At 42.4% G+C, this 8327-nt stretch overlaps 1 long non-coding RNA gene across 1 annotated transcript in view; it reads right to left on the bottom strand.

The window, feature by feature from the left end:
- Positions 1-1658: 1658 nt before the first annotated feature.
- The window catches only part of LOC140209248 (uncharacterized), a 44867-nt gene continuing 38198 nt past the window's right edge, over positions 1659-8327 (bottom strand). The window contains exon 3 of the long non-coding RNA XR_011888973.1: positions 1659-6421. This is a non-coding gene — a long non-coding RNA (uncharacterized lncRNA). The remainder of the gene's footprint in view (positions 6422-8327) is intronic.

Raw genomic sequence — 8327 nt, 5'->3', positions numbered from 1 at the left:
CCCCAACCACAAACTGTTCCAGCTGCTACCATCTGGGAAACGGTACCATAGCATAAAAGCCAGGACCAACAGGCTCCGGAACAGTTTCTTCCACCAGGCCATCGGACTGATTAATTCATGCTGACACAACTATATTTCTATGTTATATTGACTATCCTGTTGTACATTATATTTACTATAAATTACTATAATTGCACATTGCACATTTGAACGGAGATGTAACGTAAAGATTGCTACTCCTCATGTATTTGAAGGATATAAGTAATAAAGTCAATTCAATTCAATTGAGGAGAAACAGATACTGTAGTTGTTTTGGAGCTGGTTACCACCGAAACCATAGAGGAATTGAATTCCCAGATAACTTTCCAAAGACAAATAAGCCACTCAAGAAGGCAAAGCGGAGTGATGGGCAGAATAGCCTCGGGTGGGTGTCTGTTCACAAGAGTACCGATCACTGACCAGGACATCTCTTGCATAATGCCAAGTTGCACAAGGTGCACCTACACAATGAAACCCACAGGTGGCAGTACAGCATAGCTTAATCAAATAAGAATTTGCAGGGTGTTCAGACAGTAGTTAGACGAACATCTTTGCAGTTTTATGTCCGCAGTCAATTAAACTCAGAGAGAAAGAAAAACAAAATTTGCTGTGACATTGAAATGCAGCCAGGCAGTGGAATTAATCTACCAAAATGGACTCACCAACTGATCTAGACTGGCTTAGAGTGACCTAGACTGATCTAGACAACCCTTGACTGACCCAGATAATCATGACTAATCTGGGCTGACCTGGGCTAATCTGAACTCAGACTGATCTAGACTGATTTGGGCTAATCCAAAGTGACTAACAACCAGAACCAATTACAGACTTAGATTTAGGTGATCTAAGCTAGACTCAGATCTCGGCTAAACTAACTAAACAGATTCAGGCTAATCAACACTAAGCCAAGACTCAGGAACAGACTGCTTCTTTAAACTTAGTGTGTCTGGTCCGGTCAGCAGTTATCGCCAATCCCAACTTGCCCTGTAGAAGATGGCGACAAGGCTTTTCAGTACCTCTGGTGAAGATACACCCAAGTTGAGGAAGGAGTATCTAGACCAGTAATAATAAAAGGTCAGTAATATATGTCAAGTCGGTAAATGTGATCAATATTGCAGTCAAATCAGGCCAGTGTGCAAGTTGGACGGGAATCTGAAAATCGTGGGTGGCAAAACTGTGATGCTAGATAGGGTGGTGAGTAACTCCAGAGTATTTTGTCGGTCGTATACGCCACTGTCATGCTGTACTGGTAGTGAGGGTATCAATGCTTAGGGTGTTGGAAAGGGTTCCAACCAAGCAAGCTGCTTTGTCCTGGATGATGATGCTGGAGCTGCACTCATCTAAACCCGAGACAGGGACTGACTGAACAGTAGATTGAGACACTGGCCGATTAGTTGTCATTTTTCTTATTGTCACATGTACTGAATGTTGTGACAACTAAGTCAGTGGAGAGATACTGATATTGAAGTCTTTATTCAACACAACAAGCGGCATTCTTCTACAGATACTCTCAGTAGAGGCTCACAAACCCAAAAATGCATTACATTTTTATACCCTAAAGGTCAAAGGTAACAGGAAGTACTTCAATACAATTTCAATAGTTACAATGACATTGTCTACTTCAATATTTTGGGTTTGCAATGATCGTTTGAATTACATATCTACAGAAGGAGACTCCTCTGAACGTTCAAATACCCGGGCTGGAACTCTTCCCTGAACTTATTTATATTTACAATGGTGCAAATTCCTTAAACCCATAGTTGATGCAAGGCACAACGCAACCTCAGTGCCTTAACATTCGGCTGATGCATACGCAGTCTCTTGTCTGTGGGCCTTTAATTTCAATTTACTGCTTACAGTTTACAATTCAAAATGAAGACTAATACATTAGAACTGAAGCCCGGTTCTGTTTGAATTAATATCTGCTGTCTTCACATAACTCCAGAATACTCCCTAAAACTGAGGCACAATGAAAAACTTGGTTCTGCATGACATCCAGGCAGATCATTTCATCACATCAGTGCATTGAGGAAGTACAATGGAAATCAATAACAATGCAAACTAAACTGTTACAGTTACAGACAAAGTGCAATGCAGGCTGACAGTAAGGTGTAAAGTTATGACAAGGTAGATTGTGAGGTCAAGACTCCATCTCATCTTATAAGGGGACTATTCAATAGTCTCATAACATTGGGATAGAAGCTGTCCTTGAGCTTGATGGTATATGCTTTTAGGGTTTTGTATCTTCTGCTCCATGGGAGGGGGCAGAAGAGAGAATGTCCACGGTGGGTGGGATCTTGATCATGTTGGGTAATTTACTGAGACTGTGAACAGTGTAGGCAGAGTCCATGGAGGGGAGATTGGTTTCCATGATGTGCTGAACTGTCCACAGTTTCCTGCAGCCTAACACAAAGCAGTCGCAATACCAAGTCGTGATGCATCCAGATCATGACAAACAGCAGGATGAGACAGATACTGATTATAAAAGGATTGAGACTGGCTAAACAAGTGACTGAGACAAAGAATGATAAACAGGAGATCGAGACAGATTAGTTAAAGAAGAAACTGAGACAGAGACTGAATAAACGAGATCGGGACAGAGACTGATTAAACAAGTGATTGAGACAAAGATTGATTAAACAGGAGATCGAGACAGATTAGTTAAAGAAGAAACTGGGACAGAGACTGAATAAACAAGCGATCGGGACAGAGACTGGTTAAACAAGAAACTGAGAAAGAGACTGATTTAACAGCAGAGACTCAAAGACAGACGAAGCACGAGACCCAGACTGATTCATGCCAGAGCCAGACTTACTGAATAACAATATTTTATAATAAATAAATACCAAAACAACATGTTCTGAAAAGATGTCTTCAGTTTAATGCTCATGTGACTATTCCCCTGGCTTTTGCTTGCTGCTCTGTAGACTTGGAATTAGCCTTTAATTCTTCAAGACTCCAGGGCAATCTAGCAGGGTTGGCAGCCTCAACATGTGCTGGCATTGCTTCTTACTTCACAAGAGCCTTTTCAAAGTTTTGCTTGTAACTAGCCTCTTAAAGTCAATGAGGCACCAATCCATCCCCGCATTTGGGTGTAGGGTAATTACTATGTGTTTGAACTCTTATTTCCAAATTTTAGCCCACTGGCCCCACTCAAAGCCATGTTGTTAAATACAGTGCTCTCGTGACACTGCATCACATAATTAGTCTGTGTGGAGAAGTGTGAGACTCGATGTGCAACGATAGCAAGAATTGTTACCTCCCAATAACATTTCTTGTGGTGCTTTTCCCTGCCACGGCCCAGGCTCTGTAACGAGTGTAGTGAGTTACATCTGACTCTGCCCTCCTGAAACTTCCCTTTGATTTGGTCGTCCATGGGACAGAATTTCAGAAATCAGCATTGATAATCACTCAGACTAAATATGGTCTCTGTCTAGATCTGGGTGTGTGTCAAAGGTAATAGTCTTACCTCAGGGCATTAAGTAGAGACATTAGTAGGTCATGGTGTTGTTGTGTGAGATGCTGGTGAAACTGCTCTTGGAATATTGTCTTCAATTTTTGTCACTCTGTTACAAGAATGACCTCGTTAGGCTGGAAAGAGGTCAAAAGAGATTTGCAAGGATGTTGCCAGGACTTAAAGGATTAAGTTATAAGGAAAAATTGGAAAGCTGGGACTTTAACCATTGGAGCATAGGAGACTTATAGAGATGGATAAAATCATAAGGGGCATGGATAGAGTGAATGCAGTCGATCTTCTTCCTGTGATTAGGTTTAGGAAGAGAGGTGAAAGATTTATTAGGAACTTGAGGGGCAACTTTTGCATGTGGAATGAGCAGCCAGGAGGCAGTGCCAACTACAACATTTTAAAGACAGTGGATCAGGTGCATGGATAGGAAGGGCTTAAAAGTTTATGAACCAAATGCTGGCAAATGGGATTAGCTTGGATGTCATCTTTGTTTGCAGGGACCAGTTGGGCCGAAGGGCTTATTTCTGTGCTGGATGACTCTATAACTCTTCAGTTATTCAGCACCTTCCTCTTGATCTGTCATCATATTCAGGCTGTCCTCCCAGGATTTAAATGGGGATTAGATTATTATTAGCCAAGGGATGGAAGGCTACAGGAAGATGAGGCCATGGAGGGACATAAAACGTGAAGAATGTTTTTAAAATTAATCCTTTAGCAAAATGGGATACATTGTAGGTTATCAAGTATCAAACTGTTGAAGGAAGGTGAATTGGCTACAAGTTAAGAAAGAGAAAGAGAGGCAGGGAGCTGAGCAGTTAATGGCCTAGATGACTATCATTGAGGGGGTAGGTACAAGCATAAGAGCTAGGGTAATCCATTCAACCCTTCTCTGCCATCCAATATAATTGTGGTTCATTCTCAATCTCAATACCATATCCCTTCTCCCTTCCCCTACATTTTCTGCCTTTTGTAGCTGGAAATGTAGAGGTGGTTTGAACCAAACACAGAACAGTGGGGACGATTCAGCAGTGAGCAAGCATTTTAATAATAACCTGCAAAATAATAAGCCATGATGGGCCACAAGAGAACAGATACTTAACATGACAAGGCCACCAGGTAACTGAAGGATAGAAGTAACTGATTAAGGCTGGCTGGTTCAATGGATGAACAAGGACTCTGAGAGGAAGCTGGGTTTAAATAGGCTGCAGGTGATGAGTTGAAAATGAGAGGCGGGTCACCCTACTCACCGCTGAGAAGTAAGAGCAATTTACAGTGGGCAGTTAAGTCACCACGGACAAGGGTGGAAAATGGAGAACCCAAGGGAGTCCCACAGAGTCACATGGAGGACATGCAAACTGCACAGACAGCACCCACTGCCAGGAGTTTCAAGAAGCACGGAGGCAGCATTTCCACTAGCTGCACCACTGTATCACCCAACATGTCTCAATAGTAACAATAACACAGTTAAATAAAGCATTTGGCTTTCAATTAATTCAAGCACAATGGTTGAATCATCAATCCTGATGCAGGGCTTCATCCCAATACATTGATAATTCGTTAGAGAGTTAACATGGAACATTGAACACAGAACAGTACAGCACAGGAAGAGGTTGTTTACCCCATGGGATTGTGCCAAATTAATTAAGCAAATGATGCCTATTTAAATTAATCCCTTCTACCTACATATAGTCTATATTCCTCCATTCTCTGCATATTCATGTGCCTTTCTATAGGTTCTTAAATGTCTCTATCATATCTGCCTCCACTACAGTCCCTGGCAGCACATTTAAGGTCCCCACCACTCTCTGTGCAAAGAAAACCTCCCCGCACATTTCCTTGAACTTTCCCCCTCTCCCCTTAAATACACACTCTCTAGTAGTGGGCATTTTGACCCTGAAAATCTTGAATGCACATACTCTAGTAATGGCCATTTTGACACCCAGAAACAGATATCAGCTTATCTCTTTGCCCCTCACAATTTTAAGAAGTTCCACCAGGTCTGCCCTCAGCCTCTACCACTCCAGACAAATCTATCTATTTGTCCAATCTTTCCTTATGCCATATGTTAAACCCTTTCTGCTCCACTTCCTTTCTATAGCTAGCTGACCAGAATTGAAGTCAACATTCCAGATGTGGCCTAATTAGAGTTTTATAAAGCTGCAACAAAACTTCCTAGCCTCATAAACTCAGTGCCTCATCTAATAAAAACAAGCATACTATACCCCTTGTTTCCCATGCTATCCCCCTTGCTTAACATGCTATGTACTTGTCCGGCCACTTCCTTGGATCTCAGGATCCCTTGATGTAGTAAAAGGTCCTTCCATTAGCTGTGTGCTTGAATAAGGTTTAGGCAAGGTGCAGGTAAATGGGATTTGTAGACGTATCTCCAAAGGCAACAATGAGATGAACGAGCTGTGCCTGGATGAGGAAAGGATGATGTTTCCTGTGCCTTAATGGTGTAATTGGACAGATACTATCCTTGGCAGCAGTCTGGATCAGGCAATGGATGAGGGCTGCAGACTGCTGTTTGCTGGACACTGCAGGTCTTCAAGCAAGGTGTGGGTGAAGCTTCTGGCCTGCCATTTGTCAGTTGAGGGTGCTGTCAACAGGGTGCCCATCCTGCAGGCTGCTGTGTCCTGTGTGACGTTGCTCTTCTGTGATGGGCATCACATTAGGGTAGGATAGATTAGGATGACTTCTACCTCATTTGACAGGCTTGTTTGATTATATTAGGGGTGATGTGTTTATATTCATTCAAGGAATGTAGGTCTCACTGGCTCAGCCGACACATACTTGCCCATCCCTACCGGCCTTTGAGTTCAAGTTCAAAAGTTCAAAGCTCAAAGTAAGTTTATTATCAAAGTACATATATGTCACTCTGTGCAATCCTGAGATTCATTTTCTTGTGGGCATCCACTGTAAATACAAGAAACACAATAGAGTCAATGAAAGGTCACACCCAACAGGACGGGCAAAAATCCCATATGAAAAAGACAATGATCTATGAAAGTATAAAAGATGATGATGATGAATGATAATAATAATCCATAATAACCATCCAGATATAATAATACAGGATAAACATGCAAAAACAACTTACTTAATAGATATACCCATTCCAAAGACACACAACTTACAGAAATCAGTAAGTGAAAAACACCAGAAGTATGCTGAATTAAAACAGGAAATTGAAAGACTTTGGAACATGAACAAGGGATATATTGTCCCAACAGTAATATCTACTACTGGTGTAGACCCAAAGTCACTATACAATAGCATTAAACAAATTGGGCTACACGGTAATATCTATGTAAATCTCCAGAAAGCTAAACACTACTAGAATAGCAATTGAGAAATGAGCGTGCTTGGCTATGTCCGTACCTCAGGTTTTAACAGTCTGGGCTGAGGAAAAGTAAATAATAACAAAGAAATAAGCAATAAATATCCAGAACATGAGATGAAGAGTCCTTGAAAGTGAGTCCATAGGTTATGGGAACAGTTGAGTGCTGGGGTGAGTGAAGTTAACCGCTCTGGTTCAAGAGTCTGATGGTTGAGGGGTAGTAACTGGTCCTGAACGTGGTGTTATGCATCCTGAGGCTCTGGTACCTTTTCCTGATGTCAATAGCAAGAAGGGAGCGTGACCTTGGTGGTTGGGGTCCTTGACGACAGATGCTGCTTGCCTGCAACAGTGCTCCGTGCAGGTGTGCTCAATGGTGGGGAAGACTGTATATGGATGGCCGTACCACTACTTCTTGTAAGATTTTCCGTTCAATGCCATTTGTGTTTCCATTCCAGGCCATGATGCAACTAGTGATGACAAGCTGCACTCTTGAACTGAGGCAGTACTTGTGGTGTAGGTATATCATCGAAGCTGTTTGGGAGACGAGTTCCAGAACTTTGATCTGGCGATGGCGAAGGAACAGCGATATGTTTCCAATTAGAATGGTGTGTGGCTTATAAGGTGACTTCCATGTGGTGATGTCCTTCTGCTTTTGCTGCCTTTAATCTTCCAACTGGTAGGGGTCATGGGTTTGGAAGATTGCTCATGGAAGAGAGGAGTCTTGGTGTCTTGCTGCAGTGCATCCTATAGATGCATCGTACTGGAGTGAATGAATGGTTGTGGTTGGGGTGCCTATCAAATGGCCTTCTATGTCCCATATAGCATTGAGCTTCTGTAGTCTGTACCTCAGTTGTGTCATAGAGTCATAGAGCACCACAGCACAGAAGCAGGCCCATTCGCCCATCTACTCCATGCTGAACTCCAGTTCCAATTTATTGGGCCTCTGATTAGATCAGGGATGATCTGTAGCCCAATTCTCTGCCTTGGCTTCCTTATCAATTTCTTCATGAAATTCTAGAAGTGTCCGAGCTGGCAGACTTCAATCATCACCCCTGGGTGAGGGAGTGCTGGATTTCCACCAATGTTTGTGCAAAGGTAAGTCTGCCTGATTTCTCCCAGTGTCTCATTAAGCCTTGCTGGCATCAGAGATTGAAGGATTTGAGTGATCCCATCTCTCAGGTTTTCACAGTAGCAAAGGAGATCATCAGAACTCTGTCTCTCTTCACCACACTTTCCTCGTGTTCCCTCCGTGCGTGGGTGAATTGGGAGGGAGTAGATGAGAATGTGTGGAGAGTGAAAAATGTGATTAATGTGTTATCAGTGTAAGCAGGTGATCAATGTGGAATCAGTGGGTTGAAGGGCATATTTCTATGACCAGCCATTTTTAACTTTCTCTAGTCCCTATGCAATCATGCCTTGAAAGTACCTTCAGAAGCTGCTATATGTGATCCATTACTAAATCACAAGTGCATTCTCCTCCTA

The sequence above is a fragment of the Mobula birostris genome, chromosome 2 (genome assembly GCF_030028105.1).
Source record: "Mobula birostris isolate sMobBir1 chromosome 2, sMobBir1.hap1, whole genome shotgun sequence".
Lineage (NCBI taxonomy): Eukaryota > Metazoa > Chordata > Chondrichthyes > Myliobatiformes > Myliobatidae > Mobula > Mobula birostris.
This window is presented reverse-complemented; position numbering and strand designations above follow the sequence as displayed.